The sequence below is a fragment of the Chionomys nivalis genome, chromosome 16, assembly GCF_950005125.1.
Source record: "Chionomys nivalis chromosome 16, mChiNiv1.1, whole genome shotgun sequence".
NCBI lineage: Eukaryota > Metazoa > Chordata > Mammalia > Rodentia > Cricetidae > Chionomys > Chionomys nivalis.
The window spans coordinates 31,085,712-31,105,086 of NC_080101.1; the positions used below are offsets into that span (position 1 = coordinate 31,085,712).

The 19,375-nt window shown below is 36.5% G+C and overlaps 1 long non-coding RNA gene across 1 annotated transcript in view; it reads right to left on the bottom strand.

The window, feature by feature from the left end:
- Nucleotides 1-14,997: 14,997 nt before the first annotated feature.
- Nucleotides 14,998-19,375, bottom strand: part of LOC130888163 (uncharacterized) — a 34,757-nt gene continuing 30,379 nt past the window's right edge. The window contains exons 3-4 of the long non-coding RNA XR_009058427.1: nt 16,013-16,225; nt 14,998-15,115 (exon numbers count right to left, since the gene is read on the bottom strand). This is a non-coding gene — a long non-coding RNA (uncharacterized LOC130888163). The remainder of the gene's footprint in view (nt 15,116-16,012; nt 16,226-19,375) is intronic.

Below are 19,375 nucleotides of genomic sequence, written 5' to 3' on the forward strand. Positions count from 1 at the left end.
TGTGTCCCGTTTTTACATCTATTAAATGCTAATTTGCAAGCACACAGTAAGCAGCTGCAAAAAAAAAAAAAATCTCCCATTTCTGGACTCTTATAATGAAAGAAAAATACATTTTAACAAATTGTTGTTTTAACTTTTACCATACATTCCTTAACTCTAATTTCAGGGCAAGTATCTTGAATCTAAATGTTGTGCTTTGGTTACAAGAGGAAAGCCAGAGGGTTGAGACTCTCATGTCAGCCCAGGATTCAGCTTCCTGTTTACCGTGTTGTTTTACGGTTACGTTAACACGCATTTCAAAACTTAACAATCTTTGCCTTTTGGCATCAACGCTGGACTTAAAGGGGTGATATTTCAAGGAAAGCTGAAATGCAAAGGATGCTATGTTGCATTTGTTTAAGGTTCACTCACTCTGACTTTTACATGACTCGTTAGACATTCGCCTCCCTGTTTTGAAAAGGCCAGGTACATCAGGGTTATGGCACCGGGCGAGCACCATTAGCTCACACTTTATCACTGCCACGCGGCTGCAGACGGCCCAAAGTTTCTATTCCGCAGGTAATGGGAGATGTCAAAACTACTTCAGCTCTTGTATCAAGTAAAAAGTTAAGAGAGAGTCAAGGGTTCTAATTCTAAGTTAGAAAGACTTTTCTCCGTCCAGCTCCTCCAAATGCGCCCATACTCAATTTTCATTTGTTTGCAATAAGACAATTATTGTCTCTGAGTACAGTAATGAGCTCAAATGTTTGCTTTAAATTGGATTATAGACAAGTCTACACAGATTGAAATCCCCCTATGCCACCACCCATTCACTGACTTAGGCTGATGCGATTCCGGACATGGCTCTAACATCAGCATCTGTACTGTACTGTTTGTCAAGCCAGAATCTAAGCACACCCGACATGCTTGCTGCAAAACTCAAACACTGGCAGTTTATTTGGACACTGAGCAAGGATTTTATCTCACTTCATTACATCTTATCATACTTTTCATTTTTCATCCCACTACGGTAGGCTCAGCTTCCTCTCTCACTGCCAGGGGCTACTAGTTTGCAATAAGTCTCAGCTGCAAGCCCGCTCAGGAAGAATTGAATGAGCCGAAAGGAAGTAGAGCGGAGCCACAGCTTCTGCTCACTGTCTTTGCAGCTTTGTTACCATCCCCAGGTGGTTCCGAAGAGAACATGAACTTATGTCAGGGTATGGGGCTTCCAGTTCTGACTTTGGAACTAATTAGCAGGAACAGTAATAATTCTCTAGCATCAGTATTTTCTTACTTACGAATCAAAAGTTGGACTCAATTATTTTTTTAGGTCCTTTGTAATTTGAAAAATGTATTTTCCAGTCAGTAGAAGACATTTAATTTTAGTCTTTTCTGAATTATCAGAGTAAAATAAATAATAAACTTTTCCAGCTTTATTTCAAATTTGCCATTATTTATACATAGTCATTCCAATGTGATAGTTTAGATACCACTTACAGTTTACACAGTGTATTTCTTTTCCATTAGATGTTGCTGGCTTATTTGTTTGAGTTTTTTTTTTTTCCATGTTTTGTTTTGCTTTAGGTTTAGTTTTGGGAGAAAGTATTTCATGTAGATTAGGGTAGCCTCCAACTTATCCTGTAGCTAAGGATGACTTTGAAAATCTAATCCTCTTGCCTCTACTCAAGAAATGATTTTTTCATTAAAGCTGATATGTTTTTGCAGTAATTTTTCATTTCATATATTACATTGTATAAATAGAATGGGATGTGTTCAACTCCTCTCCTGCTGATAAACACTTGACTTGTTTTTATTGCGCTATATATTTTTCTCTATTCCTCTCCCTTCCTCTCCCCTCTCTCTTTCTACCCTCTCCCAAGGTCCACATCCTCCCAATTTACTCAGGATACCTTGTCATTTTATACCTCCCATGTAGATTAGATCCATGTATATCTCTCTTAGGCTCCTCTTTGTTGTCTAGGTTTTCCGGGATTGTAACTGTAGGCTGGTTTTTCCTTACTTTATGTCTAAAAGCCACTTATGAGTGAGTACATGTTATATTTGTCTTTCTTGGTCTTGGTTACCTCACTCAATATGATGTTTTCTAGATCCATCTGTTTACCTGGAAATTTCAAGATGTCATTATTTTTTCTGCTGTGTAGTATTCCATTGTGGTCCCTGTGAGGGATAGATGTGTCCTCGCCATCAGTATAATTATTGTGGCACATTAACACATTATGGTGGAAATATATCACTTAAAGGATACTCTGTGTTGAACTATTATATTTATATAGTACACAATCTCAGTGTACTCACCTCTCACTGTAACTGCAGGAGGATTCATTTAGAATGAGCTGTAGCCCATTGTTCTCTGGATAAGGACAAACTGGTTCACAGTCTTTCACTTGCAGTTTCTTATTGTTTATTTCTGCTACTTTTCACATGCCTATTTGAATCAATATCTTTGGCAATCAATGACGAAATACATAAGTAAATACTGGGAAAATAATTGCCAACTCCCCATTACTTCACACACATCAATTAAAGGAGAAAAACAAAGTAAAAATATTTAATTTATTTTGTTTCTTTGTCTATTTATGTTGTAAATATGTAATTGTAAGCAGTCATCAGTGACAAAAGTCTAAATGAATAGGATTATTTTCTATCTTCTTACAGTTTTATGTGTAGACTAAGAATAATCTCTAGGACAAATAAGGACGTGATTTAGGTGGGTGTATTTAAATAAGAAAAGATTTTCGAGTACTGTTCTTTCCCTTTATTTTCCTTTTACTTGGTATCTTGTTTTATTTCCAGAGTAATAAAATGAGCATTTAGAAATACAAAGATCAGAGATAGGGAAATAGCATTATGTTTACAAATATCGTCATTTACATAAAAACCTACAGCACTTTGAAAGTTATGAGAAATAAAGGAAGCTTGTAGAGATAGCTGGATAAGGGCTCAGATGCAGACACATTTATGTCTGTTTACTGTTTCAACAAGCAACCTGGATACATGGTTAAAGATATGATTCCTTTACAAATACTTTTTAGGGTAATAAGAACAAACACCTCTATTAAATTTTAATTAATAAAGGATAGCAAGTCCTTCATTATGAAAAATATTTATATATAACTTTATCAAAAGCCGTGAAAGAAGGTTCCATATAAATGGAGAGATACACTGTGTTTGTTGATCATGTTGATTTAGAGATTGAATACAACTTCATTTAGAACCTGATAACAATTTTGAAAGAAACAAAGTTGTGTAATATATGAGAAATTAAGTACTCTGCTCTGGCCCTAAGGGATCAAGGATGACAGGAGAAGATGCATGGCAAGATAAAGAACCCCAAAGCAGAAACCTCACCAAAAATAAGCCAGAAGGAGCCTTTACCCTTAAAATTGAGGGAATCAACTTGGGGATGGGAGGGATATGTGAGGCAGTAATATAAAAGGCATAGGGAGTTAGAAAGAAAGAAGTTTGAGTCCAGTTAATATTTACCTTTTTTTTAGCTCTTTTCTCCCGATGAGCAAGATAGTAGGCCGTATCACTCCACAGGTTCTGCTATAAGCTCCTGCCATGAGCACCTGTTTTGGCTTCCTTCAGTGTTGGATGATAATTGCAAGATAAAATAAACACTTCCTGCAAAAGGAGAAGGAGGTGTTGGCAGTGATGGAACTATAGGACATAGATGATATGAGCATATAAAGAGGAAATGATGTATTTGGGAAAGTTTAAGTGGCAATGATAGTTATGGGGAATGAGAGAAATGAGGGGCCGGGGAGGAAGAGTTAACCAACATGAAGAGTATATGAAAAAGCTATACGGAAATCTAATACTCTGTAATCCATTAAGAAATATAATTAGGAAAATATTAAAGGGTAATTTTCCAGCTTGCTTCAATAATGCTGCTCTCATGAGCCATGCCTTATTAAACAAAATCAAAGAGGCTGCATATGTCCCCAAAACAATACAGGCTTTTGCCATTGCTCTTGGTTGCCCATCAAAGTTAGACAATACAATCCTTTTGCTGAAGATCCCAGTGCTGATAATTTTTATGTCTACTTGACAAAGCTAGAGTCACTGTGGAAGAGGAAACATTGCATGACAAAATCCCTCCACCAGGCTGGTCTGTGGCAAAGCTTTTATTGCATTTTCTTCATTAATGATTGATGATGTGGGAGGGTGCAGCCAAATGTTGTTAATGTGCCCACTGGCTGGTGTTCCTGGGTGCTATAAGAAAGCAAGATAAGCAAGTCATGAGGAGTGAGGCAGTAAGCAGCCTTCCCCTATGGTTCGCATCAGTTCTTGACTCCAGGCTCCTACTCTGATTTTTGTTCCATGATTTCCCTTAGTGATGGACCCTTCTTGAATGTCTAAAGTAAAATAAACTCTTCCTTCTCCAAGATGCTTCTGGCTATGGCATTTCATCACAGTAATAAAAACCCTAACTAAGACCATACTGCACTTCATGTTTATACCCATAGATAGATATTATGCTCAGTCTTAGTCAGAGAAATTACTATTCACAATGAATGGCAAAGAATCATGAGATTCACAAATGTTCACATCACAGAAAAGGTGATGCTTGGATACTTACCTCTAAATAGGACATTTACATCACCTCTTCCAAGATATAAAGAATATCACAGAAAATGATGTGGAAAGACTTTAAGAACTGGAAGGGCTAGGAGAAGGGGATAACATAGACACTGCTGTTGTGGTTGTTGGAAATGAACCCACAAAACATTTGTCCAGGCAACAGTTGAGTATGGATTGATTGGGAATAGTCTCATAGGGCTCTACCATTCCCTGTTGAACTGTTTGCTATTGGTGAATTTGAGGGCAGAGAAAATCATTGTCATCAATTTTTTCCCACCAAGCTCGAATACATAGTTCTAAACCATGACTGTATAAATCAGTAACCATGACTCTGCATAAAACAAAAAGATGTGAATGTAGGAAATGAAATTTAGTTATGGGGGGTTTTGATAGAGGTAAGAGTAAGATGAGAGATGAAGAAAACAATAGAAACACATTATATTTTTATAGAAAATTGTCAAAGAATTATAATTAATAATGTGGAGAATTTTTGAAGACAGCCAATGTTAGCCTCTGCCCTACACCATACACACACACACGTGGGGGGGGGGGAGAGAAGATAGAGAAAGAGAGAAAGGATGCGTGCATAAAAGAATAAAAATTATATATATATATATTCAAATGTATTACTTTTAGTATAAAGTATCAAACTATAAATCAGGATTCATATACAAAAATAATGCATGTAATGCGTGAAACAATCCCACACCAGTTAGGATTTAAAGGGGTATTTATTTTCAGGGCTAAAACTCACAAAGCACCAACCATCAAGAAAGAAGCCTAGTCCCCGGAGCAGGAGCCGGAACCAAGAGCCGGAACCAAGAGATCGGGTCGACATGTGTTTTCAGCAATTCTGCTCATTATTAATCTGTATTTATCCTCATAATTTTTGAGAAGAAAGAGTAAGATGGTAGGAGGCAAGAAAAGGATGGAAGGGAATAGAAGTCAGGGGAGGGAATGACAGGGAAAGGGGAAGGAAGGGGAGGGGAGGGGAATGAAATTTGGGACCATAAAATTATATTCAAAGTAGCAATGCATTCCAGGTCTCTTAATGGCTAGATAGTTACTGAAGACATTTAATGGCCTTAGCCAGAATTTGGTATTTCTGCTTTCTCATCTCTCTCATGGTAAACCATAAAGGCAGGTGCTAAAACTTCTTCTGCCCGTGGAATTAAGGATCATTAGGGTCCTCAACTGCAGCCGCCACTGAGAGCACCCCTTGTGTGCATGTGCTTGTTGGTACTCAGGCATCTATACTGGCCAGCACTAAGGGTCCTGACAGAGTATGTCATCAAGTCACCAGCCACCTTACATAGAACTCTGATGTGGGATTCGCCTGTGCATGGTATGAATACCATTGGTTAATAAAGGAACTGCGTTAGGCTGCTAGCAGAGCTATAGGGGAACAGAACTAGGTAGGGTAAACTAATACGAATGCTGGGAGAAAGGAGGCAAAGTCGGGGAGAAGCCATGAAGCCTCTGCTAGAGACAGACTGCTGAAACTTTGCTGGTAGGCCACGATCTCGTGGTGATGCACAGATTAGTGGAGATGGGTTAAATTAAGATGTAAGTGTTAGCATATAAGAAACTAGAGCTAATGTTCCACGCAGTGATTTAAATAATATTGTTTATGTGTGATTATTTTGAGTCTGAGCTACTGAGCTGCCGGGAACCAACAAGCGTCTTCCTTCAATAGGGCTCTCCCTGTGCTCATAAGCTATACCCCCTTATAAATACCAGGCTCCTCCCATGTCTCTTCATCTCCCCATCTCACTGCTCCAAACTCCAGAGGCCAGTCTCTGCCTTCGCCTACAGTCCCCCAATAAACCTCTCAATGTGAATTCTGTTGTATGGTGTAACTTTACTTCCTGCCACTGCTGGCGAAGCCACAACACATTGAGATATATTTTTGCTCATATCCTAATTTTACAGAGGCAATATATACATGTATGTGTGTATATAGATTTGGATGCACAGGTTTATTTATTTATTTATTAAAAGTTTCCGCCTCCTCTCATCCCTTCATTTCCCTCCCACTCCTCTCCTTCTCCCTCCCTCTCCAGTCCTAAGAGAAGTCAGGGTGCCCTGCCCTGTGGGAAGTCCAAGGCCCTCCCCTCCATCCAGGTCTAGGAAGGTGGGATACACAGTTTTATATACTGACTAGAAACCAGAAATATCACCAAACAGCACCACTATTTTGGAGATACTTGCATTTTTTAATTTTTCTCTTTTAAGACATTTTCACCTGCACATTTGTCTCATACACTTGTGAGTACAGAGAGCAATTTGGAAGATAATGCTGTGGAAGCATTGATCTGAGGCAGTTTATTTTAATGTCAATTAACCTCCGGGTTTTCTATTATCTTTTATTTTTATCATTTTTCTCTTATCTTTAATTTTTCTCCTAGAGTACATTGAAATTGCAAAGACGTAGAACAGGGAGGGTGAAGATGGGACTTCATTTCACTGCTAGCCTACATTGGAGAAGTAGGCATTGCTTCAAGAAAAGCAGAGGGAAATTGTACAGAGCTGCTCTGAGAGCCAATTCCCTCCTACTCTCTGTCTGTCTCCCCACTCATTCCCTGAATGCTGCTACCTAGTACCCTTCAGAAGGTGTATTACATTTGCTATTCTTTTCTTCTGGTAAACTGACTTTTCTGTAGTATGTGTAATTTGTTAGCATTATAAATGCATAGTAACCAATTCTAATTCAACAGGAAGCTTCATTACACATTTAATTATAATACCATTAAATGTATATTGTCCCAATTAAAATATTATTCTTTAAAAGTTCATGTAGGTAGAAACCATGTAGCTCTCTAAATTATTACAAATCATTTTTAAATTAATATGATCTGTATAAACGAAAAAGTGGATGTGTACCTTCCATAATTATACTAATGAACAAAGCAGTCCTACCCTATCTAACACCCACATGTTGAGTAAATAAGCATTGTGTGAAGGGTTGTATGCTAATTAAGGAATTAGAGCACATTAAACATGGTACATTATGAACATAAGTTTCAATTTCTCCTTTTCTTCTTTCACCACACTAGTGTGATAACAGGAAGCAGTTGTAGAAAAGGCTAAATCTAACAAACCACAGGTAAATGAGGCATATTAATCTACTGTACGTCTACCTTTTGAATATATACACACTGCCTTTTATTTTCAAATGGTACCCGGATGATTGTCTGTTCCCTTAATCCCTTGACCTTCCCTATCCAGAGTTGAAAACCAGGGCCAGTCACTGTGGTTCTGTGATTGATGTACAGAAATTTATAGTGGATGAAAGCACTTGACCTACATTTTATTTTCAGCCCTTCCTTCTGTATCCTGAAAGGAAAAATATATGTATCGGAGTTCACAGCGAGAGCAATCATCTTTCCTGCAGTACCTACACCTTTCCTCAGAGCTCTGCAATCAACTGTGATAGCATTTGAGGACACTAATCAGTCAAACCCCAAAACTATTGATCCCAGAGAAACTATATGATGTCCTTTCCTTTTGTTCCTACTTGTGTGTAATTTCAAATAGAGAACGTGGCAACAGCAATGAGTTAAAACCTTTAAATAAACAAATAAAAGTATAATTCATCAAGTAGAAGGAATGCTGGAATTTATTTGCTATTATCAGCATTTAATTCAGGTTTAAGAGAGAACCTCATTTAAGACATTCTGCACACAACTGCACTGAACCAACAAGAAATTGGTGGTGGCAATGTTTTGGATCCAAGTTCTCTACAATTCTCATGTGTTTGACACTTTGAAATGCTAGTGGGAGAATTAAGAAGACCAGCCTTTAGATCTACAGAGATATAACAGGGATTTGTGTTTGATCACCTACACAGGAACTGTGTACGCAGATCAGTGCAAGCTCAGAGAACCCAGATAATGAGGTTTTCATACCCCTTCCATATAAATCTCCTAGCAAGAGAGCCCCAGGGTGCCATTTACACTCTCTTGCATCCTAAAAGCCCAGTTTAATTTCAAACATCACAGCCCTATGAGCAGCTAATAATGTGTTATCAACATGACTTATTTATCTCCATATCCCAAGTCCCTAACTTACTGCCTGTCCCATAATAGTGGTGATTAAGTTAGAACAGAATTGAACAAACTGGGGTTTTATTCATTCAGGAGGGATTAAAATCACAACCATTTCTGTTTTGCAAAATGGTATCTACAAAATTGCAACTACAAACCCTAAATTATAAATAGTTAACTGGAAAAATCCTCTGGGGTGGGGATAGGTTATGCTTTTTTTCAGATAATTCACCTTCAAAGTCATTTGCATTTTCTCTTTCTATAGGTAAATACTAAAATCTTTCTTTGTGAACCTCAACAGAAGTCCAGATACACTGAATCCAACAGAAGAGAAAGTGGAGAAAAATCCTAAACTGGTTGGCACAGGAAACAGTCATTCTGAACAGAGCATCATGAGCAGAGGCACTAAATTCAACAATTAAGAAATGTGACCTCACGAAAGTAAAAGTTTCTTTATGGCAAAGGACACCATCATACAGACACAGCAACAGGCTGCAGAATGGGAGAATATTTTTGGCAATTGCACAAATGATAGAGTGCTAATATCCAAAATATAAAGAGAAGAACTCAGGAAATAGATATGAAAAATATTAATCCAATTAAAACTGGGATATATGTCTGGTGGTGAGAACTCATTCTTTTGTTCCCGGCACCCGGGAGGCAGAGGTCGGGGATCTCTGTGACTTTGAGGCCAGCCTGGTCTACAGAGTGAGTGCCAGGACAGCCAGGACTGCAGAAACACTGATCCACCCTCAAAAAAAAAAAAAAAAAAAGTAAGAAACCACCAAACAAGTAAATGAAAATAAAGTACAAATATAAATAGGGAATTCTCAAAAGAGGAAACACAAGTGGCTGGGAAATACTTAAGGAAATCTTCAACATCCTTAGTCATCAGAAAAATGTAAATCAAAACTACTTTGATATTTTATCTTACACCTGTCAGAATGGCTGAGATCAATAACACAAAGACATGTCATGCTGGCAATGATATGGAGTATGAAAAATACTCATATATTGTTGATGGGATTGTAAACTTATACAGGCACTATGGAAATAAATATGGTGGTTTCTCAGAAAATTGGGACAAGAGCTACCTCAAGATCCAGCTATACCACTGGTGGGCATATACCCAAGGGACAATCCATCCTACACCTTGCCCAGTTATGTTCATAGCAGCTTTATTGTTAACAGCCAAAGTCAGACTGGATGTTTCTGAATAAAAGAACAGATAAAGAAAAGATCGTACATTTGTACAATGGACTATTACTTCAGCCGTTAAAAATCATGAAATTCACAGATAAATGGATGGAAGTAGAAATAGTTCATCCTGAGTGAGATAATCAGGACCCAGAAAGACAAATATGATATGGATTTGTTTATATATAAATGTCAGCTTCTAAGTTTTCAATAAACAGACTATAACCAATGTAACCATAGATATGAGGTATAGTGTAAGGGACAAGGGATGAATTGGATCTCATTTGAAATAAAGCATTGACTAGATAATATGGAATGTCAGGGAGGGTAGGACTGGAAATGGAGAATCAAATAAAGACTGAGAGAAAAAGAAGAAGGGAGAAAATATCGGGAGGGACAGCTAAAACTAAAGGCAAGTAGAGGAGTCATATGGAAATGTAATACAGAGAAGCTTTCCAAAATATATACGTACATGAAGGTGATTTAAATGCAATCAGCAAAGGGCAGGGGAAACAGAGTCATAGCTGGTCATCTCCTTCACTAAATGAAGCCTCTAATTCCAAAAATAGGCTGTATCTAAAAGAGATTTTATCTAAAGGGCCATATCAGAACCCGCAAACAAAACAAAAAATCTCCAAAGCAATTGCTGGTTGCTCTCTGAAACTGAAGGCAAGCCCCTATTACTGAAGATAACACCTACACAACTCATTAAACTTGAAAAATTCGAGCTGATGCCAACCAAGCCTTCACCCCTACTGACTAGTGTTCATGGTACTAGCAGCCACCAAAGGAGAAAGGTAGCTAGTCCAGCTACAAAACCTTCAATCTACAATAAACTTACTTACAAGATATGCTAGCCCAATAGTGACACAAAGTTCATGGAGTAACAAACCGATATTCAATTGAATTAAAGGCCCATCTCATGAACTGGAATTCATATTCAACACTGGTCATGTGACCAACAACCTAGGGTAAAACCAAATATGAATGTTTTTTTAAAGGAACATAACAAAAGATTGACTCCTTATGAGTATCTTCATAGACCAGTGCCTTGCTCAGCCTTATCAGAGATACTTCCTCCTGACATACATGAGAAAATTCTGCTCCATTGGGATCAGGGAATCCTGGCAAAGATGAGGTGGAAAAGATTGTAAGAGTCAGATGGGATGGAGGACTCTGTGGAAACAAGATCTTCTTAACACAGCAGGATTTACAAACATCTAAATTCAAAAAAACTGTGACAACATGAACCAAGCCTGAAAGGGTGTAGGTCAGATGGACTCAAAGCACTGAGAGGAGAAGTGGACATAAGTACCTATCTCTAACCCAGAAGAGATCTCCCTTTGACAAATACACTGAAATAAATCGATAGTTTTTTTTTTTCTCCAGCAGAGTCTGACCATATCAGGAGAGTCTGATGAATTAGACTCAGAGATTTCTATTTTATAATATGAGGCACTCCTCAGACAAAGGCCCAGGCATAGCAGTATGGTATGGGAAGATTTTTTGTATATGTGTTGCTTTTATTAGTTAATGAATAAAAAAAAAATCTGCCTTGACCTGTGATAGGGTAGAGTAGAGCTAGGCAGGGAAAGCTAAACTGACTGCCAGAAGAGAGAAGGAAGAGTCAAGGAGAAGCCATGGAGCCTCCGCCAGAGACAGATATTGTGGAAATTTGCCGCTAGGTCACAAACCTCGTGGTAATATATAAAATAATAGAAATGGATTAATTCAATATGTAAGAGCTTGCTAGGAATATGCTAGAGTAATTGGCCAAGCAGTGATTTAAATAATACAGCTTCTATGTGGTTATTTTGGGACTGAGCAGCTGGGAACAAACAAGCGGCTTCCTTACAACAGCAAAGATATCTAAAACAAAAGGAACTTAATGTCTTGTTGCGAGTTCTTTGTCTCACAATAATTTTTTGTTCTTTTGTTTTGTTTTTGCTTTTTTTTAACCTTACAGGTCCTTTGTATATATGTTCTGTTTTCCATTTTTGTTTTTTTAAGGGATTTCTGTGTGTGTGATTATGTATTTCTGCATCTGTGTCTTTGACGCTTTCTTTTTTTACTCTCTTTCTTCTGTTTGTTGGTTCTACTCTATTCTAGTTTGTTTTCCTTTTATCTTATTTTACTATTAAAACAATCTTTTTGTCTGTTTGTATTCTAAAGAGAAAGAGAACAAAAGGTGCATATTTGGGTGGCTGGGGAAGTGGGGAGGAACAAGGAGGAATTGGGGGAGTGGTAACCTTAATCAGAATTTATTATATGACAAATTTCGTTTTCAATGAGTAATGAAAGAATGAAGTATGTTGTTTGGAGCTGGAGAGAGGATTTGGTGGTTAGGAGCACTTTCCATTCTTCCAGTGGACCCAGGTTCCATCCCCAGTACCCAAATACTGTAACTCCTGTACCCGGGTATCCAACACTCTTCTGGTCTCTATGTGCATTATATGTATGTGTTCTGTAGACACTCATGCAGGCAAAACATTCGTACATAGAAAATAATGAATTAACATTTTTAAGAAGGAAAAAAGTAAAAAAAAATAAAATTTATTATATATAAGTAAATATCAAAAAGTTGATCTCATGTAATAAATACAGATGAAGACTAATAAATACAAACTGCTTAGATCAAAGTGGACAGCAGAAAGACTTTTAAAAAGTATTTAATATATTTAAAATAGGTTCTTTTGCTCCATTTGGAAGAAAATATCAGGATACAGGAAATCATATAAAGGAAATAGAAAGGGGATGTTCTTTAAATAACAAGAATGTTGGAAAAGAGGCACAAAGAATCATACTATCACTATTTTACTTTTTAAAAAGATCCTGTAATGCACACATTCAATGTATAAGCATGGATAATTTTAATGAATAATTCTCATCTGAACTGATGATGTTTCCTTCAAGAGCCAAAGACAACTAAACCCCAATACAGGACATGAAACAGATTCTTTAGTTGTTGACAGGGCTGTCGAACAAACTCAAAACATAGCAGCATTTTGTTTTTGACCTAGGTTGCCCTTTAGAGGTGGTCTTAAAGAAAAGTGTATGGAATAAAGAAAAGAGAATTTAGATGAATTTTTGTTATATGGTTTTTAAGAGTTAAGGTAACTTCTAATATATTTATATTTGTTTAATTGTGGTTTTGCATTAAACATTAGAGGTAGAAACATTCCTTTGAGTGGAAATTTTCTGCCTCTGTGGTAGACATGATGTTGCACGAAACATACCCTCCACAAAATACTTTGTTGCCCAGTTGCAGAATAAAGTTGACAGCTGGCTTCTTTTTTCACTTCCTTTTGGGTCTAGTTGTCCTGACACAGGACTACTCAGATTAGACTAATCCACCCAAAATTCAAGCTCCTCAAAGGGCTAGAAAGATCTTTGTGAGTCTATGTTCCTGTCTTTGTTCACTACAATTACTTCTTCTTTCTTTCAAAAATATTATTCATTGGTAAAATTCCCAAACTTCTTTTCTGTCTGGACAATACATGTTTATTCACATCTTCCAGGAAAAGTCATGCAGCACAATTAATACCTGAAAAACAACAGACAAGAAACAAGAGTGAATTGGGAGGAGCAGTGCCTGGTCCCTGTGAAAAAGCATGATACTGCTGCTGATCCATCTCTGTGTGGAGCATCTATCAAGGCAATTCTGACATAGCTATATCATGGGGGATAGCAACGGTGATAATGACCAATCATGACACCGAGTGAGTAAGAGAGGAAGAGAGTGATAATATCAGCAGCCTGTCTGAGCCCTTAGAAGATGGAGTATCCTTGGGAGTAATCCCAGGGTGGTTTTCTTCCTTCTTATGGTATGTGGTGGCATGCCTCCCTGTTGAACCGAATTCACTCTGCAAGTATAGAACACAGAAAAAACAGTTGTTGAATTAGATCATGCATTTCATAGCACATGTGGGACAGAATCATAAACAGTTTGCCATAAATGAGACATGGAACTGAAGCTCAACAATGTTCCCAGAAACAACTTCCTGGTAGAGTGGAAATTGCAGTATCAAAAACATTGACATGTTTTCTTCTCTATTAGTCTCTAATTTTGCAAGAAAAGTGAGAAAATAGAAGATGAGAATCTCTGGTTCATCTGAATCATTTAGAATGACATGAAGATTGTGTTTGGAAGGGGCTAAAACATTCCAGATGGGATGAGAAACACAAATAGAAAACACAATATGGCCTATCTAGCTAGGTAATCCAAAAGCAACCATGGCAGGACTTGTGAGGAGTTGGATTTGTTAGAGGAAACAATTAAATGACAAGAAAACAAATTCAGTGTCAGTAAGCCCCTGAAATGCCTAAAAACATATACAATGGTTTCTAGATGGGTAAATGAAGAAGTGAGATCCCGTCTAGAATCCCAGAATTCAATAAACTGAACGAAGTCACCATGATATAAATTCTGGGTTTGACGTGATGAATACAGAAGGATAAGGAAGTACATGGACCTCATCTACTATATACTGTGCTAAAGACAGCCTAAGATACACGAGCTCACACCCAAAATCAAAATAATGATAATAAGAAAGAGGTAGGTGGATAGGGATATAACATCTAAAAGAAGACATTTATGTTTTCCAGAAGAGACGATTTGAAAAAAAACATATTTTTGTAAAAAGATGCTATCACACTATTGCTCTTTTACTCTCTGTATTCTCCCAATAAACTTCATAGAATAATAAAATGCATAATTTTATGAATATTTATAGTTAGAAGGACATCCAATACAATTTTAAGAACAGTAAATTATAAAAGCAATTGTGTGAAAATGTTAATGATAAACAAGGAGTTTTTGAAAGTACATATTCTCCAAAAGCAAAAACATTGAGGGGTAAATTAAAAATATATATATCATGTATTGTATTCTTTAAAATCAGAGAACAGTCTATAAAATTCAAGGTAAAATGGAGAAAAATCATGTTAGAATACAAAAGCTTGAAGGCTCAATTCTTCTTGACTTTCTAAACATGTCACAGGGAACCTAAAAATAGCCAATAGATGACATGACAAAGGAGTCCACTTGATTGTGCTGTATAGAAATAGCCTTGAAAGAATTTGTCTTCACTAACACTCTAAGTTAGATAACAAAATGATCCAGACAAAAATGAATATTAAGGAAGTTGTAGAATACCTGACCTGGACAGTTGGGAAATTGATGGCATCAGAACTCCTTCTTATGACTCTGGAGATTCAAGCTTCATCCTACTACAACAAGTTAATTGAATTTTTCTTCATTTAGTGAGTTTTATAGCTCTCGCGGCTCACTGTGGCAGAAAACAAAATAAATGTAATCTTTAAAGAGTAAATTCTATGGCTATCATATTTATTATATACCTTAAGGTATAGTAAATATTTTCTTCTGATTTTCTTTCACATTTTGCAATTTTTAAATTAGAGAAAAAAATGATTGAAAAACCTTCTAGGGTGTTGATCACAGAGCAGAAGAAAGTCATGTGAGAGTTTGTGTACTCAATTTGGCAAGATATTTGTGGTCTTCCTCTGTTTGTGGTCTAGTCAACCATATTGTAAAAACTTTTCTTGCAGACATCAAAACAATACACTTTATCTACTGTGCACAAGTTAGTAAGACTTTGCCTTTTAAAGCGAAAGTAAGTAGTACAGTCTGTCCTTGTTTCATCAAGATAATTGAGAGGAGCCTAAATAATGAATACAACACGATAGCATTGCAACCTAGAACAGAAAAGTTTTCAGCGAAAAAGCTGCTAATAAATCAAAAATTAAAAGTAAAAAAAAATAATTACGTGTGTGTGTGTGTGTGTGTATACAGATACCCTAGGCCAACTTCATTTTGGAATCCCACACATGTCGTTCTCATCCCTGTGGATAAATAATATGGGAAAATATCACAAATAAATGTTATTTACAAAATATAACTGGAGCTGTATGAATCTCTCAGAGATCAAGAGTTTTGTGCTCTTCTTGCAGAGGACTAGAATTCAGTTTTTAGCACTTATGGTTGTCTGCAACTCCTAGCAACTTAGGTCCAGGGTGTCTGATGCCTTCCTTTGGCATCCACTAGTACCGAACATGCATGTACAAACCTACACACAGGCAACAGAAATACACTGAATTAAAAATAAATATTTAAATTTATATGCCAATTAACTAAAATGGAGGCACTTATTACACATTGACATTACCTTCTTTTTGTTAAAAGGGAAACTTTCTTTCTCCACATTAATAGAACTGAGACTTAACAAATACTCATTGAATAGAGAAGCAGGAAGATCATTGATTCTTCTGTATCTGTGATTGGTTTCTCCAAATGATAAGGTGTTTCTGCAGAGGTTCTTTCTCTGAGCGACAGACAGCAGCATGTGGAGGGTTTGGCTTTCCTTTGAGTCTGATCTTTCCTGTAGGGTTGCAGGACCAGCCGGTAGTAAGAGCAGTATGTAAAATGAAGAGCTTAATTATACTACAGATCCAATACTAAGAGCTATACAAAAATATGAATATTAAAATTTCTGATGGCTATATTATTTAACCCAGCCAATGCAAGAGTACAGCCAGAGAATGGCTTTAGTGACTATAAAACTTTTTGTCCTAGAGAAGAATCTATCTGAAGGGCTTTAGAAAATTTTCCTAATTGTTAACAAGTAATTATATTGCAGTGTCCTTATTGACAGCTGAACTGTGAACTATACTATCAAAGAAAACTGGCTTAATTATTCATGGCTACCACTTGAAGATCTGAGGCCTTGTTTTGCATGTGTGTGTGTATATGTATGTACCTCTCAAAGAAATTAATAATAATAATATAATAAATAATTACCTCTCAAAAAATTAGTAATTAGACTATATACACATTATTAATTTGTTTGAGAGGTAGTTATTTATTCTTACAGCCCCAGGTAAATGTATCATTCACCCTACATCAAAATACTTCATTGTAAAAAAATTGAAGTTGAGTACAAAAACACCATGATTGGTTGAAATGGAGAGAACACATGATCATGCGGTGCCCAGCCACAACGGCTACATCTGTAACACAGCTCATGCACATAAGTTTCTGGGAACGTCACCGAAGGGGAGTAAAAGATTGGAAGAACCAGAAAACCAGGAAATCTTCTGTTAGAAAGTATCTCTGAGAAATGTCAGGGAAGATTAGTGATATCTCAAAAAACATGTCTGCTAAAACAGGTCCTGACAAACATAATATGCCAGCATGGAAGAAAAAAAAAATGGGGAAACTCCATCCCCAAACAAAGAATGACAAACAATTAAAGAATGCTAAGGACAACAAAATCATTCTTCGACAGACAGAGATGAAACCCTAATTAGCTAAAGCAAGCCATCATTCCTGAAATAATAAACGTACAAACAACACTAAATGATTTAACAGCATATATATATATATATATATATATATATATATATATATATACACACAGAGAGAGAGAGAGAGAGAGAGAGAGAGAGAGAGAGAGAGAGAGAGAGAATGTAGGCATGTGTAGCAAAAATAAAAGAAAGGAGGTAATAATTTTTACGGGAATAAGATGGGGATACAGAGGAGGCATCAAAAGAAGGAAAAGTGGGAGTGGATGTTGCATTTAGATTTTAATATTAATGATAAAAAAGAATGTGTATAATTACTGGGCATGGTAATACATGCCTATAATCCCAGAACTGAGCAAACAGAGAAAGGAAGACTAGGAGTCCAATATGAGTTCAAGACCAGCCTCAGCTCTGTAGCAAATTCTGAGTGACCTCAGCTACATAGCAAGTTCTGGGTCATTCTTGATCGCATGAGATCTAAGGTTAGAAAAGAATACAACTCTCCTTAACACCAGTCCCATGACATCTGATGCCCTCTTCTGCCCTCTACAGTACCAGACATGTACGTAGTTCATGGAAATACATGCAAGCAAAACACTCTCACACATACCATAAACAGAAAGAAAATTTTTATTAAAAAAAAAACTTCAATTACATTACTTGGAAGCAAACAGAAACTCGATGTTTATGAATTTCATTTGTTGTTGGTATGTAACTTGGGTAGATCTGAGTTCGTTTTTGAAAGAGGCAATTTTGTAAATAATTACTGCATAGTTAAATATGTAAAAATACTTCCCTGATGGAGATTAGTCCAAGTCGGTGCCCTATTGCTTGCCAATGTTTCAAGATAGTTCAGTAAAAAGAGTATGTAAGATTGAATGCCCTAGAACAGAAGACAGGATTGTTTTAAGCTTAGTGCTGGTCATGTTCCATTGGTCTAGATTGATGCTGTGACTCTAAAGGCAACTTTATAATCTGCAGTGGAAATGGAGGGTATTTTTTTAAAGGTTCCAATTACCTGCCACGTTCCAAAAGAGCAATAAGACTGTTCGTGGAAGCTACACACAATTTCTCTGTACTGATTTCTCCCACACATCATTTTGTAAAGGATTTAATGTGAAAACAAAGTAAGAATTCTTCCAATAATGGTTTTTAAAGAAAGATTAAAGGAACACAGAAAAAGTTGTGCTAAGTTAGATGTATTTTTCCTTTTATTTCTTAGGGCAATATTTTTCCCGTGACTTAATATATAGCAAGAGCTATGCACCAAGGATTACATGGGCACTGTCTTTCTTATTGAAGATCAAAATGTAAATTGTTCTATTTATTAAACTGAAAGAATGAATTGTGCTCTAACTTTAAGACAATCATTTTGTATATGTCCCTTCAAAAAACAGTGGTTATCTACAAATATAAATGAGTACTATACTGCTTATGTTAATATGATCTTGACAAGTCTAAAATTATATTTAAAATAAGAAAGAAAGAAAGCTTTCAGAGTTTCAGGGTATAAAAAGATGAACCAGTGGTGAAGAATGTGTACTAATCTTGCAAACAATCCAAGTTCAGTTCCTTTCTCCCAGATAAGGCTGCTCGGAACCACCTGCAACTCCAACTCTAGGAAACCTGAAGTCATCTTCTGAACTCTCGCTGTGTTTGTAATCATACACACACACGAGAGAGAGAAAGAGGGTTTTAAGTGCATGAACACACACAAATGCGCACACAGAGACACACACATGCATAGACACACACATATATACAAATATGCGCACACAGAGAAACATATACATGCACATATAAATATTTAAAATAAATTCGATATTTGAAAACTAAAGATGTTTAAAGATCTAATTCAGCCTGAAGAAATATCAATGTTGGTTCATTCTTAGGGAAAAAGTATAATACAATCTCCTGTTTTAGGTGTTTTCTTCTTGTGCAATTAGAGAATATTTCACAAATATAACCTTGTTTGTTGCACATAGTCGCTGATGTTTAACTACCAAATACATATATCCATACTACAAATGCTTTTAAAACTATAAAACAATTAATCACCTTAGGAGGGCATACTAAATTGGTGAAGAAACGGAGAACTCAGGAAGGACATTCTAGTTTCTTTTTTTCATATCCTAAGACTGTCTTAGTGCAGATTTCAGGACTCAGCTGTAAATTCTTAATTTTATTCACTTCTTTCCAAATGGAAAAACAGCCATTTAATTATGAGA